The sequence below is a fragment of the Pinus tabuliformis genome, chromosome 6 (genome assembly GCF_031772625.1).
Source record: "Pinus tabuliformis cultivar Carrire ecotype Pingquan chromosome 6, CPIR1, whole genome shotgun sequence".
Classification (NCBI taxonomy): domain Eukaryota; kingdom Viridiplantae; phylum Streptophyta; class Pinopsida; order Pinales; family Pinaceae; genus Pinus; species Pinus tabuliformis.
In genome coordinates, this window is record NC_142292.1 from 1,425,612,387 (window position 1) to 1,425,635,435 (window position 23,049).

General features: G+C 37.6%; 1 pseudogene; it reads right to left on the reverse strand.

The window, feature by feature from the left end:
• Window positions 1–16,336: 16,336 nt before the first annotated feature.
• Window positions 16,337–23,049, reverse strand: part of LOC149263995 (serine/threonine-protein kinase AFC2 pseudogene) — a 74,650-nt pseudogene continuing 67,937 nt past the window's right edge.

Here is a 23,049-nt window from a genome sequence, read left to right on the forward strand (position 1 = left end):
GCAAAAGTACCCCAAGGATAAGTGAATGTGGTCTTATCCTGGTCTTCTGAGCAGATTTGGATTTGGTTATACCCACTGAATCCATCTAGGAAAGAAAAGAAGTTCTTCCCTGCCACGCCATCTAGCACTTAGTCAATGAAGGGTAGGGGAAAATGATCCTTCTTTGTGGCTTTGTTCAACTCCCTATAATCAACACAAATCCTCCACTTACCATTTTTCTTGGGAACTAACACTAAAGGAGAGACCCACTCACTGTCTAAGATAGGGTAAATGAATCCTGCATCTAGTAGTTTTTTCAGTTCTTCTTTGACTATGTCTTTAAGAGCTGGATTCATCCTTATTTGTGGTTTCCTAACTGGCCTAAAACCTTCTTTGATGTATATGTGGTGAGTACACACTAAGGGGTGTACTCCCTTCATTTCTTTATAACTCCAAGCGAAGGCTTCTAGGTTCTCTCTCAACAGTAGCATAGCTTTTCTTCTTCTAAAGCAGAAAGAGATGGGTTGATATTCAAAGTTTTATCTGGGCCAAAATCTATGGTTTTGAGACGGAGTGGGTAGGAATTGGCCAAGCATAAGTCAATTGGATGATTGTTATGGGTTTCTTACTTCTTCTTCTAATGGCAGTGAACTAGGAGTTGGACTCTAGAGAAGGTGTCAATTAAGTCATCCTCATCTTACTTTACTCCTCTTATGATTGCTTCCAAAGTATAAAGTTGGGCATAATAAACCTCATCCTCTTCCTCCTCCTCCAACCATAAAGGTAAATCATGCTCTAGGGTAGGTTGAGCAGGATGATATGGGACTAATTGTTTGGACATATGCCCATTCTTGATTGTCATATTCCTAGCTCTGTAGCTAATGTAAGCATCAAATGTGGCCAACCATGGCCTCCCAAGGATGAGAAGGTAACCAATAAGCTTAGCCTTAGGCTGTAGAACTAGGAAATCTGCAGGGTACTCCCAAGAGTCAATGGGGGCCATCACATCCTCCACAATTCCCTTAGAGGTGACTGTGGAATGGTCTGCAAGTTGAAGAACTATTGTGATCTTCCTTAATGACCCTTGGAGGTTGAGCTTGAGCATGGTGTCCATGGTCATCACATTAATGGCATCCCCAACATCAATCAGAGTGTGTGGGACAATGGTGTCATTGATGTGCACATCTACTACAGGGCTTCTAGGGTCCAAATATTTTGGACATATTACCTGCCCCAACATTAAGTCAGACAACTGCCCAATGACATTAATGGTAGGGGCATCCCTTTTTCTTCTTCCTGATCGTTTTAAGCACTTTTCCTTAATCAGCTTATTGTAAATAGGATCATCTTTGATTGCCTGGAGAAGGGGGAGCTTTACACATAGATTTTTCATTTCTCCCAAAAGTTCAGTTTCTTCTGGGGTAGGCTGGAGTGGTTGGGTTAATCTTTGAGGAAAGGGTGGATTTACTCTAAGGTTACTTTCCTCTCTTTCTTCATCAACCTCCCTATGTGGAGAGGGAGGTTGGTTGTCTGGGAGAATTCTCCCATATCTTAGGTTGATCTCCTAGATTTATACAGCATAAGTTGGGTATGATGTTTCTCCATTTTATGCTTGTTGAGCCTGGCTATTGTTTGGGTTCAGATTTGGTTGGGTAGGCATCTGGGGTTGCTTAGGTGGAGCACTGTGCAGGAGTTGTGGTTGGGTAGGTGGTGGAGGCAATAGGGCTGGAACACTATTGAATTTGGGCCTCCACCCCTGAGGTGGGGTATTCCACTGATGTTGTGATTGAACATAAGGTTGAAATGATTGGTTGGCTGGCTGGGATTGATACTGAGATGCATAGGACCAAGAAGGGGGTGTAGACCAGGATGGATGAGTAGGGGGTCCCCAAGAAGGTATAGTTGTGGTTTGGTTGGGGTTGTAATATGCATGGGATGGCCCTTGCATACCCTGCTAGTATGGTCTAGGCCCAGGAGGTCTCCTTTGGTTGATGTAGCAAAGTTTCTCTGTGACCCCTTCAGCTCCTTGATATACAGCTTTGAGTCCAGGTAAAGAAGGGCACTTGTCTGTGGAGTGGTTTTCTTCACATACTAAGCAAATCTTAATACAATTCAATGGAAATTCATTCCTAGGATGCCTCCTGGTGCATCTAGGGAAAAAGATGGCCAAGGCTCTCTCTGCTTCCTCTTGCTTGCTTTTGATGTTCATGGTGCCCAATTGAAAGGCAAGGGTTTGCATCATGTCACTTTTGAAATCTTCCAGCATATTTCCAATTTCACCCTTGATGGATAAGTTATAAGATGATGTACTAGCCATAGGTTGACTACCCCTACCCTTTCTCCTAGCTGCCCTAGAATGGTTTATAAAGACAACCTTAATATCCTCATAGGGTAATTGGTAGACATCTCCTCCTACTATCATATTTAAGGTATCCATAAGGTATTCCCTTACTCCTCTAAGCAAGACCAGCTTTAGTGGCTCAGGGTCAAGTGTGCACTAGCCCTTTTGTAACTAAGCTGGAATATTTCATCATAGTCTTCTAGGGATTCATCCTAGCCTATGGTCCTCCTAAAAATCTCTTCTTTAGTGTCCTTTGACCTACAGTATTCCCTATATTTGTTGTTAAAAGTATGTTGCATCTGATCCCAAGTTGTGATTCTATCTCCAGGTAAACCCATGAACCAGCGCAATGCTGCATCCTTGAGGGTAGATGGGAATGGTTTTAACTTTTTCTCATCATCTGTATAGTCATAGGTTCGGCATATAATAGAAAATTCAAATAGGAAAGTGTCATGGTCCTCTGTGGTCAGGCCATGGAAATGAGGTACAACAGAGGGGCTTATATTCTTCATCTTAGTGTCCCCATTGGTTTCCCTGATGGGGAAGGCACTCTCAATTCTCTCTCTATCTCCCCTGTCATTTTGGTTTCCGGCCATTGGTTCAGTAGGAATGGTTTCTTCCTCTTCTTCTTCTTCTATAGGTTCCTCAAATAGGTAAGGTTTCTCACCTGAAGGGTCTTCCAATTCACCGTCACTGAAGAAGATAGAAGGTTGCCTATTGGATGCAATGGGGGTATTTGACAAGAATTTCCCTGAATTGTCCCTAATCCTACGAGGCATGAAAGGAAATGTTTTTGGGTGGTTTTTTGTAAGATTTTGCTAAATCTAGAAATTACTTTGCAGAATAGAAAGGAAAGTAGTTAATGACAACTGAAAGAAAGAAAGGAACTAGATTACTTTTTTAGAAATAAACTAATGGGAGAGAACTCAGGATAAGGAGTAAAAGAAAAGAAAATTGAAGACTAGAAATAGAAGAAAGTAGTAATTACTTCTACTTACACACCTCCCCGACAACGGTGCCAAAAAGTGATGAGCCTAGGTATTGCAACAATAATGTTGCAACTCCCAGAGCTACCAACTTTACTTATCAACCTGGAGTTCATACAAACTTGGAGGTGACAGTGTTATATGCACAAGTAGAAGTGAAGGTCCTGTCTGTTGTCACTTTTTGTCCGGAAAGAGACCCCAGGGGTTCCAAGCCAAACTTCTATAGGGTCAGAAGAAGCTTAGTTCTTTGGTGGAAGAAGAGAAAACCTTATTCTAAGAGAGAGCTAATCTACTACAGAAATGAGGAAAACAACATGAAATGCTAAACTTATACCATAACCTAACTAACTAATTAAACATCTATGCTAAGAAAAATTGCTAAATTAACACTAACCTAATGCTAATTATCTAAGTTGCAGAAGTAAAAGCATCAAAACTAGACTAAGGGGTAAGAAAAGGAAACTAAGTTAAGTATGTCTTTAAGCGGAAGAGCAGTCGGAGGACGAAATTGGGGAAAGAAGAACGTGAGGGAGCAACAACAATGAGAACCATTGGATCAATCGGGTGAAAGGCAAATGAACGGCATTAATTGGAATTTTATTTATGAAAATAATGGCAATTAGGAGAAAAGGAAGGTGAAAGGTCACAGGTTGCATGTGAGGAGAAAAATGAAGGAAAATAATGGAAAATGAAGAAAATAGAGGCCTCATTCATAAAAAGGCTTCTGAGGATCAGTTGGTAAGCTTTTTGACAGGTTTTGGTGGAGCTCTCTTCTATTCTCTCTCTCATACTCTTGGATACTTAGAGTTTTCTTGGAGCACTCTTGGAGGGTGTGGCATACTTGGATTTTTGGAGCAAGAAGGAAAAGGAAGAGTAGGAAATTGGAGCAAGAAGGAAAAACGGAAAATGAGTAGGAAATTGCAAATCTTCAATGAGGGCATTAGGATCTCTATCGTTAGCGAAAACCTAAATAGCAGCTTAGGCAATTCATATCAATCGTTGGATCATCAACGGTCCAGATCGCGTCGGCAGCGACAGAAGACTTCGCCGATCAGCGATCGCCGATATTGCATCGGCAGGTCATATCGCATCGGAGTATCGGCGGGTCGGAGCAGCGGAGCATCGGCGGTATCGGCGACTCCATGAGGACCGTCCATCGTGCATCCGGATCAACGGCATAGATTGCATCGCAATATCGCAATCGGCATTATCAATGAGATAGGGGCTTTTATGTTTGCGATGAGCAATCGCCGATATCGCTATCGGCGATTCTAAAGGGGCAGGGCTTTAACATATGTTGTGTGGCGATGCGATGGGCCGGACCCGATAGCAATTCAGCGCTCCATTTCATAATATTTCAGATCCGCGCCCTTCGCGTTTTTAATGTTTTTTATGTATTTTCTTTGTATAAAGAAAATATAAAGGGAAGCCTTGGGCAGATGCCGATTGTGATGGGTTTTGGATCCGATGGGATTCGAAAGTAAAATATATATATTCTTCAAGTCCGCCAGAGCCATTTTTCATGATTTTGCAGCTGTTTTATGTATATTGTTCAAATATTAAAAAACAGAGGATCGGCCAGCTTAAGGTATGCGTCGCAGCCCAAATGACGGACCCGATAAATGATTAAGCCATGAATGAACCTTGTGAAGTCCAAGTGAAGCATTAATGGGTGGGAATGAGCAGTTTGGCAGCGTTTCACTGTTTAAAAGCAACACAGTCATGACTAAGCCGTTTCAATGTTCAGCAGCCACATTTAATCAACATTATGGCCGAGGAGGAGCAGGACACCGCCGATCAAATCAGAGCATTCAATGGTTATGGGTTTCACCCATATTTCATTCCACCTGCCCAAAGGACCGCAGAGAGCCAGAGGGGGGCAAATCCATTTACAACACGGCCAGATTTTTATCAGTGGCCCATATCTAATTGTAAATGTGGTTGGTGATCATTTATTGACTCCTCCATGCATAGCTTAGCAGAGCAATTTTGTAAACAAACTCTATATATACCCAGAACAGAGATGTAATGGATTGATGAGTGTTAGATGAAGAGAACCCTGTTGTAAGGTTCAACTTCTGGAGACTGTAACTACTTTGTAACCTGCAGCGTCTGGTCTTCATTTCCAGCTAATGCAAGCTTCTTTTGTTGTTTATTGCTCACTTTCCACTTCTCTTTCTTGTTCCAGGCTGTGCCTGTTTGCATTTGTTCTATTGCTGTGAATGTTTAGCATCAGAGGGGCTGTCATCCCACCTCTGTGTTAGGATTTAGCATGTATCATAGAACATGTGTGCAGGTTTCTGTTGTTTAATGCATAGAGAGCTGTCATCCTGTCTGTGCATTAGAAACTAGATTTACAGACCTCTTAACTGGTTGCAGCCGGCCATCACAGGGTCCTGTGCATCTGCTGGTGTGGTCAGTCTTCTCCATTATCACCTTATCCTCAAACTATGAGTAATAGGTGGTTAAAAGCCTTGTAGTCTGGGGGTGTTCACCCATGTCTGGGTTCAATCATAGTAGAAGTGGTTATCTGGCTTGAATATGCAGCATTTGTTCCATTCATCCACCATTTATCCAACTATATTTGGTTGAATTTGTAATGTTCCCGAGCATCACCGATATGCAACCTAGGTGAGTTTCTTGGGGTGATAACAAGATCAACAACTACAACAGAGCCTGCAAGGGTTTGGTCTCGTGGCCAGCGAACGGTCTGCTAAGTCGTTCATGCCACTGTGCAGGTCACAAGTTCAAGTCTCGTCTTAACTGAGGGTCGTTCTTGCGGGATGGGCAGTTCCTCCTAGAGGTTATAATGGCAGCCGGTGGGATTCAACCCCATGTAATGCGAGTATGATACCACTGCTATTGCCGATTCCGCTAGTCAACAAAAAAAAAACAACAACAATTACAATAGTTTTTCTTGTAGGTACACAGTTGCATGTATTTTTTCCTCACTAGTTTTGGCATTCATGGCACATGTATGTAGTTTCTTAGTTACGATTTGTCACTGGCATGTAGGATTGCCTAGATTGATAGTGGATTTGCCTAGACTTTCCATTTCTTGAATAGCCATGGAGATTGTGGGTTTATTTCCTTGTTTTGTTTTGGTTGGTTATCATGTTTCCTTAGCTTGGGTTGAGTTATTAGTTCCTAGAAGCCTTGGTTGGAAAAATGCTCTCGAAGCCCTTTAACTGCTTGGGTTGAGTTACTAGTCTCGTAGCATTAGTTGGAAAAATTCTCTCGAAGTCCTTTAACAACTTGGCTTGAGTTATTAGTCCTGGAAGCCTTGGTTGGACAAACGCTCTAGAAGACCTTGGTGGGTTGAGTTACTAGTCCTAGAAGCCTTGGTTGGACAAACTCTTTGGAAGCTCAACAACAATTATGGGTTTAGTTACTAGTCCTGGAGCCTTGGTTGGAAAAACGCTCTAGAGCCCAGAAGCAGTCATGGGTTTAGTTACTAGCACTGGGAGCCGGGTTGGAACAAACAATCTGGAGCCCTGTAACGTTGGGATAGAGACTGATCATATGATGGTTTTGGTGATGTCTGACCATGAGGTGGAATCATTACTTGATGGGTTGAGGTGGATGGCCTCTAGAAGCCCTGAATGGTTTTGGATTAATAAGTTCTATGAGATCCCACATTCATGCTTGGAATATGGCATGGGGGTGAATGGCTGAAAAGAGATTTGGCTCATCCATTCTATGGTCAGGTGGAATGTGGAAGTCGCTTCCCGAGTTTGGATTTTGCATCATTATTGAAAGGTTATTTCTCCTGGTATTCCTATTAGTATTATGATGGATTATATGTGGTTTATATGGCTATGATTTCATGGATATTCCTGCCCCTATTATGCTAGTTATTTATATGTTTTATGACAATAGCTATGTATGGATCTCATCATGTTTGTACTTATATATGAATGAACAATGTATTTATGACCTAATGGATGGAATGGCAGTTAAAGTGATAAGAAAACAATGCTTCATGGTGAATCTTAGATAACTATGAGACCCCTATGATCAGATATGTTATTTACACATGTAGGTTGCAAATTTACTAAGTGTTTGAAAAAATGTTTGCTATGGCTAGTAGGGGTCCAATCAAGGTCTTGAACAATTTTTTTCTCTAGTACTATCATTTCCCTGTTATTTTACTGATTTGAAGAGATGGTTCAATTCTGGGCAGTGCCCTAGGCTCTAGGCCTAAAAAAGTGTCTCAAATCCTAAAGTCACTGACATAACATTGACAAATTGGGTCTCTAGTCATTGTCAGGCAAGCCTATGAGAGTGACTATAGGGTTATAGTCGCATGCATTGCTTGTCATGGGAGTGAATTTGGGTTTAATTCATATAAACATTAGGTTAGCTCATGGGTTGGGCACCTGGAGTGGTGGGTTAGCTCCTAGGGGTCATAAAGCACCTGATGGAGGTTTGTCTGTTGTGTTTCCATTGATTCCATTTCCTTAAGGTTACCTAGGAGGTTGAATCATATCATAGTAGCCTCTTATCGCATTTTTACCCTAGATGGTCGATTTCTTAGGTAGATGTGGGAGGAGGATGTTACAGAGTGGTATTAGAGCATGGTTGTGCTCTCCTTGGGCTATGTGTTGATTATGCTTTCATGTTCATTTCATATGTGTTCCTTATGGATGTAGTCCATGTGATTGTTTCATTTTCATGGTGTTGATCATGGTTGTAGTAATGTCACCATGTGAAGGTTGAAGGTGTTGTTGTGGAGTATGTATTCCTATGTGTATAGTTGATTATGCAGTTGTCATGCACATATTGGTTATAGTTATGCATGCAAAGTAGGTCATACATGCCTTGTGAAGTCATGGTATTCAATTTAGGTCATCATGATGCTATTGGTTGTTATGATGCTAATGTATTGGCTGAGATAGAGCAGGAGATGTAGATCATCATAATGAGGTTGCAGCAGTAGACTTTGGGGTAAGAGAAGATCATCATACAGGTATTGTATGTTTGGCATGTAGGTATGTAAGTTAAGGATTGTCATATGCATTAGGTTTATACACATTAGGTTTATGTAAATGTCTTTTGATGTTATGGTTACATTCATGATAAATGTTAGTTGATTAGTGTATGTATATGCACATGTGTCGGATAGTCAAGAATTATAGTAACATGTAGTTGTATGAATTGCTATTGTTGTTTTATATTAGATAACCTTATGATTATGTTATATGATGTTGATGAGTATGTTATAGGTTAACTTGTTGTTGTTATATGACAGTTAGCTTGAAAATTAGGTTATATGTTGTCGATGAGCATGATATATAACTTATGGTTGTTATATTCTAGTAACTTGATGATTAGGGTTATTTCATTAAGATATTGATGTCATATGTATCATGCTAAATTGGATTGGCCTATGCAGATGGTTAGGGTTACGACATTCAGGTATGAGTTGACTTATTGTGTTGCATTGTGTGTTACTAATCTAGACCGATCGTACATATGTGATTGCTATGCATAAATGATAAATTATTATGAGTTTATGATGTGAACATGTTAGTTAGTTAGTGTTATGGATATTGTGATCTTATTTATGTTTGAGTTGACATGTTGTAAAGTTATATCTTGCTAACTAGATTGATTGTGCAAACAAGATAGCCTCCCCTGAGATACATTAAGGTATGAGCTTTCTTATGTCATCTATTTAGTGTTTGAATGTTTGATTATGTCATCTATTTGGTGTTTGAGTGTTTGGTGTCTATTATGTTGTCTAGTTGATTTATTTAACATGGTATGTTTACAAGTTGGTTGAATGTTTGATGAATTGCATAATATGAGTATGTGTTTATAAGGTTTCTTGCCGAAATGATCTTGTTTTAAGAGGATTGTACTAACACATATGTGTTGAGACAGTTGATATGTACTTGAGTATAGTAGGTGACAGTTGTAGCATTGCATCTAAGGACTATGAGTTGACTATGAATTATAAGATGATTGTTAGTCTTGGTAAAGGTGGATTTCAAATTGATAGATATGATTGTATTGATATTTGGAACATGTGGTTGACATGTGTGAACAGTGGCAAGGTAACATGATAGGTATTAGTATGACAAGGTAACACTTGATGTATTTATATAACTAACAGTTGGGTGATGTGACAGTACATAGTGAGCCTCAATTGCAATAAGGTAAAAAGGGTAAAAGAAAGGAATTGGACAAGAATTCTTTTGGCTATGTTTAGAAACCCTAATTCCAAACGAATTAGTGCCTTGCATACAAGGAATCTTTTGGATATGTTCTATAGTCATGAACTTATACTTGATAGGTATATTAGCCAGTCTCTAGTTGCAGGAGGATCTGTCAAGGGAATTGGAGTCCCTTGAGAGATGGCGTGGATGTGTTCAGTTGCAAGCAATGTGCTTGGAACAACAAGGTAAGGTAACCAGTGTATTGTTATGTTTATTTATGCACTGACAATTATGTGTTGATGGAAGTATGATGCAAGGGATTACATGGCAAAGAGATTGCCACAAAATCTTGAAGAAGGCTCGGGTTGAGCTTTCCTTGGGAACCATGGGGATTGAGTCATGGTGTTTGTTGCTAGTCTTGTGCTTTTGGTCTTTTGGTGCTTTGTTGTGCTTGATTGTAGTTTTGTTTGCATCTTGTGCATGGCCATGCCACTTGGGTTGTGGTGTCATTATTGGTTTCATGGTTTCCTTCTTAGTTGTTTCTTGTCTTGCCTTTTATGTTTTGAGTGTCTTGGGAATTGGTTGGGGAAGAGGAAAGTTGATGGAGCTCGGGGAGAGTTGTGTGGCACCCAACAAGTAATGTAAGAACTCAGATGAAGCTTTGTGCATGAGTAAGCGCAGCGGAAGGTAAGACTATGACAGTCGGTTGGACTAGTTGGGTCCATTGTGGTAAACAGACGATGGCAATACAAACATGAGAAAGGTAACCAGAAAAGGTAAAGTAAATGGACCTAAGATGTTGGATGGCTTGACTAAGTTGGGAATGGTGGTTCTCAATGTTGTGCATGAATAAAGGAAGTTCTCTTAACCTTGACCTTGATATCTAGTATTTATGTTGTGATCATGATTGCTTTATGCTAATGATTATATGCATATATGTATGTATGTAAGTTGTTATCTAATAGGGTCATCATGGATCATGATTTTTTTATGCTAATGTTCATGTAAATGTATGTATGTTTCTATGTATCTATGTCACTATCCGATAGGGTCATCAAGAATCATTATAGTGGAGGAATGATTGCTTCCACAAGCAAATGACATGAAGAGGTTCCTAGTCTTATGAGGAATCAATTGGGAAGAGTAGTCATGACAAATATATGAGGTCAGTATCATGTGGTTAGAGTTTATATTATGTGATTATATTATGTATATGTTGTGGACATGTTATACAAAGGGATACATCAGCGAACTGAAAGCAATGTGGTCTGCGACATGCTAGGATAAGCATGAATAAGGCACTCGAAGCAAGGTTTCTTGGTAAGGACAATGTGGTTTTGGATGTGTGGTATTATTTTTGTGCATATGTTCTATATGTTGTACATGTTGCAACTGTGATGATTGTACGCATGCAGTATTGTGCATATGTAGTGCGTGTGAATGTTGTTTTTGTAATATTATGCACAGGGTGTTAGTACGAATAGTGTTATATGAATGTTGCATATTCAGTGCTAGGTATATATGGTGCTATTTACATGTTTGATATACGGTGTTGTGTACATATTGTACTGTGTGCATGATGAATATGCGGTGTTGTATGCATATGGTTCTTTGCACGTATTAGATATGCAGTGTTGTGTACAAATGATGTTGTGTACATGTTGCATATGCAGTGTTATGTAAATGTGGTGTTGCGTGCATGTTGTACATGTGGTGCTATGTGCATATGGTGTGGTATGCATGATTGTACAAGTGGTGTTGTGTGCATGTGGTGTTGTGTACATGTTGTACAAGTGGTGCTATGTTTAGGTGGTGTTGTGTACATGTCGTGCATGTGGCGCTCTGTACATGTGGTGTTGTGCACATGTCGTGCATGTGGTACTATGTACATGTGGTATAATGTACACATTGTACAATTGGTGTAGTGTACATGTGGCATTGTGTACACGTTGTGCAGGTGGCGTCATGTACACGTTGTGCAGGTGGTGCAGTGTACAAGTGGTACCGTGTACATGTTGTACATATGGTACTGGTGCACGTGTGGTATTGTGTGCATGTCATACATGTTGTGTTGAGGGCATGTGGTACTATGTATGTGCATTATGTACGTGCATGTATTGTATGGTGTTATACATCGAGTATAGATGTATTGTGTTGTGTTGTATGCCAAGTGTAAGTGTATGTATTGTGTTATGCAATAGATGTAGGCATATGTATTGTATTTTATACACTAGGTGTAGGTGTATGTGTTGTATGTCAGGTGTAGGTGCATGTATTGCATGGAGTTGTATGTTGTGTGTGGTTGTATGCCAAGTGTAGGTGTATGTATTGTGTTATGCAATAGATGTAGGCATATGTATTGTATTTTATACACTAGGTGTAGGTGTATGTGTTGTATGTTAGGTTTAGGTGCATGTATTGCATGGAGTTGTATGTTGTGTGTGGTTATATGTGTGTGATGCACATTATGTATATGTGCCTCTGGTTAAGGAGAAGGCACTAGGTGTTTGTTTGGTGTGGCAACCAATCTGGTGTGCGTATGAAATAAGAACAAAGGTAGAAGTAAGGATCCATAAAAGATAAGTATCGGTATTTTATTTCAGCTTTATTATACATGTGGTTTATGATTATGGTTTATGATGATTACGGGCAATCTATGATTCTGGTATATGATGGTTACATGTGAATTATGATTCTGGTTTATGATGGTTACATGTGATTTATGATTTTGATGGTTATGTTTTGAGCTAACCCAATGTGATATTTTTATACATGTTGATTTGGTCAAATATGTTAGTTTTATTTGTTGTGATAGGAAGCAAACAAGATTGCAAATGTACCTTGTTGATGAGCTACCGATGAGGTATGATGTGAATTTATTTCAATTTATTTTAAATCTAATGGAAGTTATGTGCTTGGTATAGGAATGCATGAAATGTCTGGTTGGGTGTTTGAAATCAACTGCAAGAATTTGCAACAACAAAAGGAATTGGAAAATGTAGCAGTATGCTAGTAAAGCATTCAAGAACATGGCCATTATGGGACACTAGTACCCAATAGTGTCCATTGATTTCCATGAGAATGCTATGACCATTATGATGGTTTTAAGGCAGGGATATGCCTTTGTTTTTGTATCTTCTGATGTGAGGAAGCCTTTCCAAGAAATGGATTGCCTGAGATGGGGGTGCCAGCGAAACTTGGAAGGTGAATGACTGCATGGAAGGGGTTCATCAGATTGCCTGAGGGACTGTGTAGCAGAGAAGGGAAGGTCGGGGATGGATTTGTTTTGGTCATTAGAATTTCCAGATGGAATCAAATGCACATTTGGAGGGCGCCCTAAACACAATGAGTTGGTAACTGTTCATGGAGAGGACAAGTGGCGCAGGATTATAACACTGGACATTGGATGCAGATTTGACTTTGATAGTGGATTTTGGACTTCCTGGGAAGGAGGTGAATCTTGGTATTACTTGAGGGTGGAGGTGTGAGCCTCTGGATTCCCTTGTTGTGGATGCAAGCATCGTATATTTTTATTTGTTGGTTGATCAAATGTGTATATGTGTATATTATTGTAAATACTATATCGAGTTGGATTTATAAAGCTCCATAGACAGTATGGTTATTTGTTGGTTGAAGAAAATGTGTATGTGTATATGTGCTTATTGTAAATACCATAATGAGTTGTGTTATAAAGCTCCAGTAAATGGTATGTTTGTCATGTTTTAGCAGATGGTCATTGTAAATACTGCAACGAGTTGTGTTATAAAGCTCCATGGGTAGTATGTTTTGTTTTCAGCAGTCTTGTTGGTTATAGGTATTATTGAACACCAAGGATGGTGTTCCCCCAAGGGGGAGGGTTTTGTAATAGCCCTGGTAAAAACTCATGTAAAAATATATAAAGCCACGGATGATGGGACAAATATTCCAAGATGAATGGTGGGGGAAACATCCTAATGGGTGTTGATTCGATTATTATGGCTAAGGAAATTGGAAAAGGCAATTGCTAAGATTTTGGAAAGGCATGAGGCATTAATTGGAATTTCATTTACGAAAATAATGGAAATTAGGAGAAAAGGAAGGTGAAAATTCATAGGTTGCATGTGAGGATGAAAATGAAGGGAAATAATGGAAAATGAAGAAAAGAGAGGCCTCATTCTTAAAAGGGATTTTGAGGATCATTTGGTAAGCTTTTTGGCAGGTTTTGATCTAGCTCTCCTCTATTTTCTCTCTCTCATACTCTTGGATTCTTAGAGTTTTCTTGGATCATTCTTGGAGGGTGTGGAATACTTGGATTTTTAAAGCAATAAGGAAAACAAAGAGTAGTAAATCACAATAGGGCATCAGGATCAGCAGCTACAACATGTTTTTTGCAGGTACCGAGTTGCATGTATGTTTTCCTCACTATTTTTGGCATGCATGGCACATGCATGTGGTTTCTTAGTTATGATCTCTCACTGGCATGGAGTATTGCCTAGATTGACTGTGGATTTGCTTAGCCTTGCCATTGACTAGTTAGCCATGGAGATTGTGGTTTTATTTCCTTGTTTTGTTTTAGTTGGTTCTCATGTTTCCTTAGCTTGGGTTGAGTTATTAGTTCCTGGAAGCCTTGGTTGGACAAATGCTCTGGAAGCCCTGTAATGACTTGGGTTAAGTTACTAGTCCCATATCCTTGGTTGGAAAAAACCTCTAAAAGCCCTTTAACAACTTGGGTTGAGTTATTAGTCCTAAAAGCCTTGGTTGGAAAAACGCTCTAGAAGCCCAAAATTAGTTGTGGGTTGAGTTACTAGTCCTAGGAGCTGGGTTGGAATAAACACTTTGGAGCCCTGGAAGGTTGGGGATAGAGACCAATCAGATGATGGTTTTGGTGATGTCTGACGTGAGGTGGAATCATTGTTTGATGGGTTGAGGTGGATGGCCTTTGGAAGCCCTAGATGGTTTTTGATTGATGTGTTCTATGAGATCCCACATTCATGCTTGGAATATGGCACGGGGGTGAATGGATAAAGAGAGATTTGGCCCAGCCATTCTATAGTCGGGTGGAATGTGGAAACCCCATCCCGGGTTTGGATTTTTCATCATTAATGAAAGGTCATTTATCCTGGAATTCCTATCAGTATTATGATGTATTATATGTGGTTTATATGGTTGTGATTTTATGTGGTTTTTACTTATATATGAATGAACAATGTAAATATGACCTAATGGATGGAATGGCAGTTAAAGTGATAAGAAAACAATTCTTCATGGAAAATCTCAGATAAGTATGAGACCCCTATGGTCAGATCTGTTATTTACACTTGTAGGTTGCATATTTACTAAGTGTTTGACAGAATGTATGTTATGGCTAGTAGGGGTCCAATCAAGGTATTGAACAAATTTTTTTCTCTAGTACTGTCACTTCCATGTTATTTTACTGATTTGAAGAGATGTTTCAATTTTGGGTAGTGACCTGGGCTCTGGGCCTGAAAAAGTGGCTCAAATCCATATTCCTTGGCATAACACTCACAAATTGGGTCTCTGGTCACTGGCAAGCAAACCTGTGAGAGTGAAAATAGGGTTATAGTCGCATGCATGCCTTGTCATAGGAGAAACTTTGGGTTTAATTCATCTAAATGCTAGGTTAACTCAAGGGTTAGGCACCTGGAATGGTGGATTAACTCATGGGGGTCCTGAAGCACCTAAGGGAGATATGTGTGCTGTTTTTCTGTCGATTCCATTTCTTTAAGGTTACCTAGGACGTTGAATCATATTGTAGTAGCCTCTCATCACATGTTTACCCCGGCTGGCCAATTGCTTATGTAGATGTCGGAGGAGGGTGTTACAGAATTAGCAGTGATATTGGCAATTAAAATCCTTATACTTCAATGCCATTCTCAATAAGGAGAAATGATAATTTAGTTGTATAATAATATGGTTGAATATTTTTTTCAAAGCTCTAAAGCATGAATATAGTAGTGACACCTGAAAGAACAAGAAGTGTTTTCCAAACACCATTTTTTCCAAATAAAATATCAGTGTCCACTCTATTTCCTACCATGCATATATCTACCTTTTTTAGTTCATCATAAAAAGTGATGACTTTCTTTAAACAAAAGGCTACTTTTGAGAAAATCCTTTTATTGTATCAACCATTGAACCACATCCTACCCATTCTTGTGCGTCATTAAAATGACCAACAACTATAGGTTTTAACCCTATATAGAAATTACCTACAAATAGATTCTTAAGACAAAAAATTATACAATGGTGAGAACATAAAATATACACAGATATTTTCTCCTGGAACCCAAACTAAGAAAACTAGATTGATTTTTCATTATATTCCTTTCAATGTCATAATACATTATATGCATGTCAAATAATTCATAAACCCCAATCCATTAACCCTAGATTAATGCATAACCATAGTTCCCTTAACCAGATATACAAAATACCATGGGAAAAAACCATCCTACATGAAAACCATGGGTAGGTTTGCCCACCATCCTTTGTTCTAGCCCCTATCCTTGGGTCCGCATATAAAAAAATAAAAATAAAAACATGGGGCACTACCCCTGACCCCTTGCAAGGGGGCGGTAGCCCCCTACAAATCCCCTTTCAGGGGGGGTGTTGCCTCACACCCCCCCCCCCCCCCCACGCCCCTGTGCCCAATGTAACGTAACAACTCTTAGAGCTAGTTGTGGAAAGAATATAACACAAACCCAACAACAACATCACAATTGGTAGTAATAAAAAGGCATCCCAAGTCTTCTCGAATGCATAGTGTTTCATACAAAATTCCCATAGTCAAGATAAATAATTAACAGATTGAATACTTTCTCTTGAAGATGCTCCTTTAATCTTGTCCCCTGTCAAAAATACTTTGTAGATCATGCATCTACTTTCCTATTTAGATGTTTTGGAAATGGCCCCAATACCTTTTCCATCATGGAAAGATGCTCCATATTTTCATGTATTTGAAACAAAGTTTCCCCCACGCAAAGCTCCACAAGTATGAATCCAATACTATAGAAATTTTCATGATATCTCCATCCAAGATCTAAAATCACTTTAGGTTCTATATAATTCCTTGTAGAAATTATAGAATTATGATTATGGTCCTAAAATGTAGCACTTCCAAAACCACTTAAGCTTTATTACAGTTGATTTTGGAAATCTCATGTAACATGTTACATCTTGTGAAAGCCACGTGAGAGCCTCTTCAATCCATTCTTATAATATGGAACCTTCTTGTACTCTGATGATGCAAAAATTATATTTTCAGTCTTCAAATCTATGTGAATAAGATGCAAGGGGTTCATATATGCCACAAACTCCAAAAGTTATTTTCCAAGCTCCCGAGCAATATCAATGGGAAATGGACAGTAATTCTTTTTCCTTAGAAAATAATATAAACTCGGTCCAAATTTCTCAAGAACAATGCAAATATGATTGTCATAGTCTCTAGTTCCGCATCTAAACACACCTTGTACCACTTCTATCATAATAATAACCTTCATGGGACACATCAATTTCAACCATTGTTGCTTCATGATATCTCTATAATCCACAAACAATTTTGACAGTCACAAATTCTCTTGTTTCCCGATCTCAACATTCCAAAACCTAGCCAAAATTTCCTTCCCCATTTTTGTTGAGTATTTTGTCTGACCATAATAATGGAAAATGTATTTTGTGTGCTATTAATAATGGCAAGTGTCCCACGAAGCTATTAACATTCCACGTTTTTTGATATGGCCCACCATGAAGTAAGACAAGGATTTTGTAATGCATGCCATGGTTGTCAAACCAGATCTTGATCCTTTTTCATGGATGTCCTTCGGAATCACCCATCGATTCCTTATCCATAGTAGTATCCATTAGAGTGTCAATCTCCACTAGGAAGGCCTCCTACATACAACTACCTAAGACAAATATTTTGTGCAATGTTCAAGCCATGAAAATGAATGAATGCTTCTGAATCCATTACGATGACATTCATTCCTTAGGTTTTTGTCTACTATGAGCTTAAAAAATGCATTAGCTATGGCGATCGACTAATAGTCCATTGTTAAAAGTACTATGCGTGTTCATTGGTCCTCCATTCTTTGTAGCTACCATTGGTAAACCATGTGCAGTTGTCTTAATGAAAATGAGATGTTTACAATAGACATTGTTATAAAAAAATAAAAGATCACCCAAAATTTGAATCGAGAACACTTAAAAGAAATTACAAACAAAACTCTTACAAGATTGGTACCACTAGCTAATCTTGTACCTTTCTCTCATATGTTTGTAAGTGTTTTTCAAAACTTTCTTAATTGTGCCAAACCCTCTTAGAATTTGGGTAAATCTAGTGAAAAATGTGGTGTGGAAGCTTAAAGAGGGATATATGGAAAAAATCTGATCCTTTTCAACATAGGATAACATATAGATGAAGATGTCAATAACCTCATATTATTTTTTTTCACAGTGATTCCATAAACACTTGTATTAATGTTGGATTAGCATCTAAATGAAATATAGAAAATTCATTCATTTCACTAACAGACATACCCAGAAATCCCTCAATTATTGTTGGCTCATATATTTGTAAGTGTTTTTCAAAGCTTTCTTAATTGTGCCAAACCCTCTTAGAATTTGGGTAAATCTAGTGAAAAAAGTGGTGTGGAAGCTTAAAGAGGGACATATGGAAAAAATCCAATCCTTTTCAGCACAGGATAACATATATATGAAGATGTCAATAACCTAATTTTTTTTTTCACGATGATGCCATAAACACTTGTATTAATGTTGGATTAATGAAATATAGAAAATTCATTCATTGGTACCACTGGCTAATCTTATAACTTTTGCTCATATGTTTGTAAGCGTTTTTCAAAGCTTTCTTAATTGTGCCAAATCCTCTTAAAATTTGGGTAAATATAGTGAAAAAAGTGGTGTGGAAGCTTAAAGAGGGACAGATGGAAAAAATCCAATCCTTTTCAGCACAGGATAACATATATATGAAGATGTCAATAACCTCATATTTTTTTCACAATGATGCCATAAACCCTTGTATTAATGTTGGATTAGAATCTAAATGAAATATAGAAAATTCATTCATTTCACTAACAGACATACCTAGAACTCCCTCAATTGTTGTTGCCGCATATGTTTGTAAGTGTTTTTCAAAGCTTTCTTAATTATGTCAAACCCTCTTAGAATTTGGGTAAATCTAGTGAAAAAGGTGGCGTGGAAGCTTAAAGAGGGATATATGGAAAAAATCCAATCCTTTTCAACACAGGATAACATATATATGAAGATGTCAATAACCTCATATTATTTTTTTTCACAATGATGCCATAAACACTTGCATTAATGTTGGATTAACATCTAAATGAAATATAGAAAATTCATTCATTGGTACCACTGGCTAATCTTGTACCTTTGGCTCATATGTTTGTAAGTGTTTTTCAAATCTTTCTTGATTGAGCCAAGCCCTCTTAGAATTTGGGTAAATCTAGTGAAAAAAGTGGTGTGGAAGCTTAAAGAGGGATATATGGAAAAAAATCCTGTCCTTTTCAGCACAGGATAACATATATATGAAGCTGTCAATAACCTCATATTATTTTTTTTCACAGTGATGCCATAAACAATTGTATTAATGTTCTATTAGCATCTAAATTAAATATAGAAAAGTCATTCATTTCACTAACAAACATACCCAGAACTCCCTCAATTGTTGTTGAATGTTTGGAAACATTAACTCTGTAATCTACTGATTGGGACTGAGTGGATAGATTTACATACATTAATAGGTAAACCGCCCCAATATAAGTGCTCTTTCTTGGCCAACTTTGGATCAAAACATGCCTTCTCAACCCCAAATCATGAGAATGAAATATTGTTACAGCTACCCTGTTCATATCCTAATGCCCACTGCCTAGAGGACTAATGTCTGATGTAAGGTTTATTAACTAACTTAAGATTACAAAACATGGTTGTTCAAGAATCTTCCCTATTTTGAAAAATTTATTGGTTAAGGTGTTACAAATAAATACATTTGGGGTAATTCACCATTTCAATTTACAACTTGAAAACCTCCCAAATAGTGTAGATGAAATGGTCTAAAAGAAACCCCTATCAACCATTTCATTGGGAGTTTCTTTGCAATAATCATGTTTCAAACTTATCATAAAAATTTAATTACGTTGATCTTGGAAGAAAAGAATAAATGGAATTAACATGAAAGAGGCCCATAGCTCAAGGTTGACATAATTGATAATAAATAATTAATATAATAGGCATTGTGTAGTAATGGAAAATGAAATCAAGTAGGGGAAAGAGTGAAATGACAAGCATACTAGAAGTTGCAAATATATTTCCTTCATCCCTAATAAATTTGAGAATTAAAAGTATTTTACCTCATAATTTGTTTAGTTACTTATAGTTGTTGAATATGACTGTTAGAGGCAAAAATATTAGAAACAACCAATGTAATTAAAGAACGTTGGGTTGATGAAATTGAATGTTGATGTTGATAGAGATATGTTGTTGGTGTCTTAAACTAATATTGAGGTTGTGTACATACTTAAAGGAAAGAATGTTGAAACCACCCTGAAACAAGAGGATTATAAGCTAATATTGGAGAGTGGATCCCTTTCTTTTTTGTTGGCATGTTGTTGCAACTAATGTTAGAATCATGAACCATAAACTCGTATCTAACACAATTCTATCTATGTGAATAATTTTTATTGAAGTTGAACATAGAAATAAATGATTGGATTCCCGACCATTCATGGATGCCATTAACCAATGCAAGACAACCCATCATTGATGTCAATGAGTGTCAACGTTCAAGAGTGCATTCTAACATGTATGAATGGATGTGCTGAAGTTGAGTCACCTATGGGACCTAGAAATCAATATACATTAATGTATTCCCCTATTTTTAGTGAGGAATTCTACCATTAATGTATGCAAACTCCAAGGCACTTAAAAAACATCTCTTATCTTGGTCTTAGATAAGGTGCTTAAGTCAATGGGATGAGATCTATTGGAAGGTAGACCTTAAGGAATCCCACATCAGCCAACTTGAGTATAAAACCAAGAATATTTGAAGAACCATTGAAACCAAAACGAACTTACAATTTATTGTGAAACTTGCATGCCAGTTGCCTGGTTTTCAAACAAGATTCATGTCTAGTTGTGTCGGTGCCTATTTTTCACAACTATACTTATTTTTATCTTTACTATTTTATTCATTTATTTACTATACTGTCCTACACACTTGAAAAAGAACATTCTCCTTCAAGTGTAGGAGTATTTCCAATGAAGCCATGTGTGTTATAGGATAACAAGTATACTCATACTTAGGTTTGAAAGATAGGATTAAATGTATACCAGAGCATGAGAAACAAATTGCAATGGATGATGTGGTGTCAAGAGTTGTTGAAGAAGAGAGTGGTATTTTGGCTTAATGATTGTCTGGAACCAAATTTCAATGTAGTCATAATGCTCCTGGCTCTCTTACTCATCTGGTCCACTCAACATGTCCTCCTTTTTCATGTAATACAGATCTTTTTCCATTAGATGGTTGGTCTCTTTTGTAAATGGTGAATCTATGAATGTTAGGAACTCCTCTTCCTATGTTCCAATGGTTGTTATTCATTAGATTCATCCCATGAATATTTAGTCTCTACAACAAATTAACATGGATGATCAAAGAAGGATTTTAGCTCTTCTAGTAAAGGTGACTCATGGATATCTCATTATTCTACCACTTCTAGAGGGGAAGATATGTTCATGATTGCTACCAAGATTTGTTCTTCCTGAGATGTCGAAAATTTTCCAATTGTTGCTAAAATTCGAGAGATCTCCTTGAGGATCATTCTTCAAACGCTTAATCAATCTTGAGCTCTTCTTTCTAGTTGATAATTCTTTGTCTGGCACATATATTAGTATGTGGGGGGTTCTTACAACATCCAAATAAAAAACTCTTAAAGAAGTAAATGAAATATACTAAAAGAAAACAATCTCAATGAAAATATTGTCATGTATTTGGACACTCTCATGCTACTAAGATCTAGTGTCACTAGTTATTTATTCATCACGAGTTAACTTCTTCCTTCCCATGAATCAAACTAAAAAAAGACACACTTGCACAGAAACACACCAAAACAACACAACGAGGCTTTGGATAATCCCACTAACGTGGATGCAGTAGGTTAGGACCCTTTTCAGAAATTTTGAAACAAGGTCGTCCTTGCATCTTACAGTTTCTCCTCCCTTAACTCATAATTATTAGCAAAAATTAAGAAAATAATACCAATTATTTAATTTATTTATATCACCTCCTCAACAATGATTCCAAAAATGTTGCTCAAACTAAATGTATTATATTTCCAACGTTTAACTATCAAACTATGATCATAATACTTGGAGATGTAAGCAAAATATATGCAAGATTAAATCTGAATATAATATAATATAATGTTGGCAGCTACTACTAGAAATTAACAATCAAATAACATGTCCTTAAAAGGAAAGAATGAATGAGAATCAACACAAACTGAAACTAAAGATCGTTCGTCTGTTCCTGTCTCAAATCCCCTGGCACAACCTCGAAATCCAATCTTTCACTACAAGATAGAGTTCATGCATTTAATAGCAGGTTGGACTTGAAGACATGAAGGATTATAGTTCTTGTGGTTAGTTTCTCGAAATAAAATATTGGAATTAAAGCCAAGGCATAAAAACATAAAGCTATGTGAAAGCAATAAAGACAAATTAACATAAACTAAGCTAACAATATAAAAAGGCATATCATTACCCAAGATTAACAGATCATTCTCAACCTAATTAATGTTGCCAATAACACTTGAATCAACTAAGATTATATGGAAAATATTAGGAACAAGCAACATTCATTAAGGTGAAAATCGACATCGTTTAGAAGAAGGGAAACACACTAGTTTGTTGCCTCCATGAATCTCTTATAACCTACCTATCCCAAACCTCTTACAAAATGAATGAATAACAACTCCCAACTCTATTCTAAATCTTGATATTTGTACAAAGGGGCCATTAGGGTGGATCAAAGCCAATCTCCCAATCTCAAAATTGTCTAACTATGAGATAGATACAAATTAGCAAATTAAATCATCCAAAGTAAGATTGGGTGATTTGCTCCCCAAAATACAAATGAGATACAACATATCATTTCCATAATTCCTCATGGCTAAGATTTGTTCCGCGTTTATGGTGATGACCACTAATTTTGTACTTTCCTCAAATTTGGGCACTATTTTTAATTATGGGAAAAATTATGCATTTTAGGCATATTGATGTTAAAGAACCAAGAATATCTATCAAGCCAAACTGAATTTTGGAAAACGATCTACAACTTAAGCAATTTGTCATACTGGGAACAAAACCCATGTTCCAAAATTGTCATATTCACCTTCATTGCCTCAAGAATAACTCCCAATTTTGATTGTGTGGAAACTTTGACATGTAACGTTCCTTTTGAGTTGGAGATTCACACCTGCAACCTAGGTGTGATATGAATAACATACAATTATTTTAATACCTTTTCCTTCAAAACCCATGTGGAAAAATT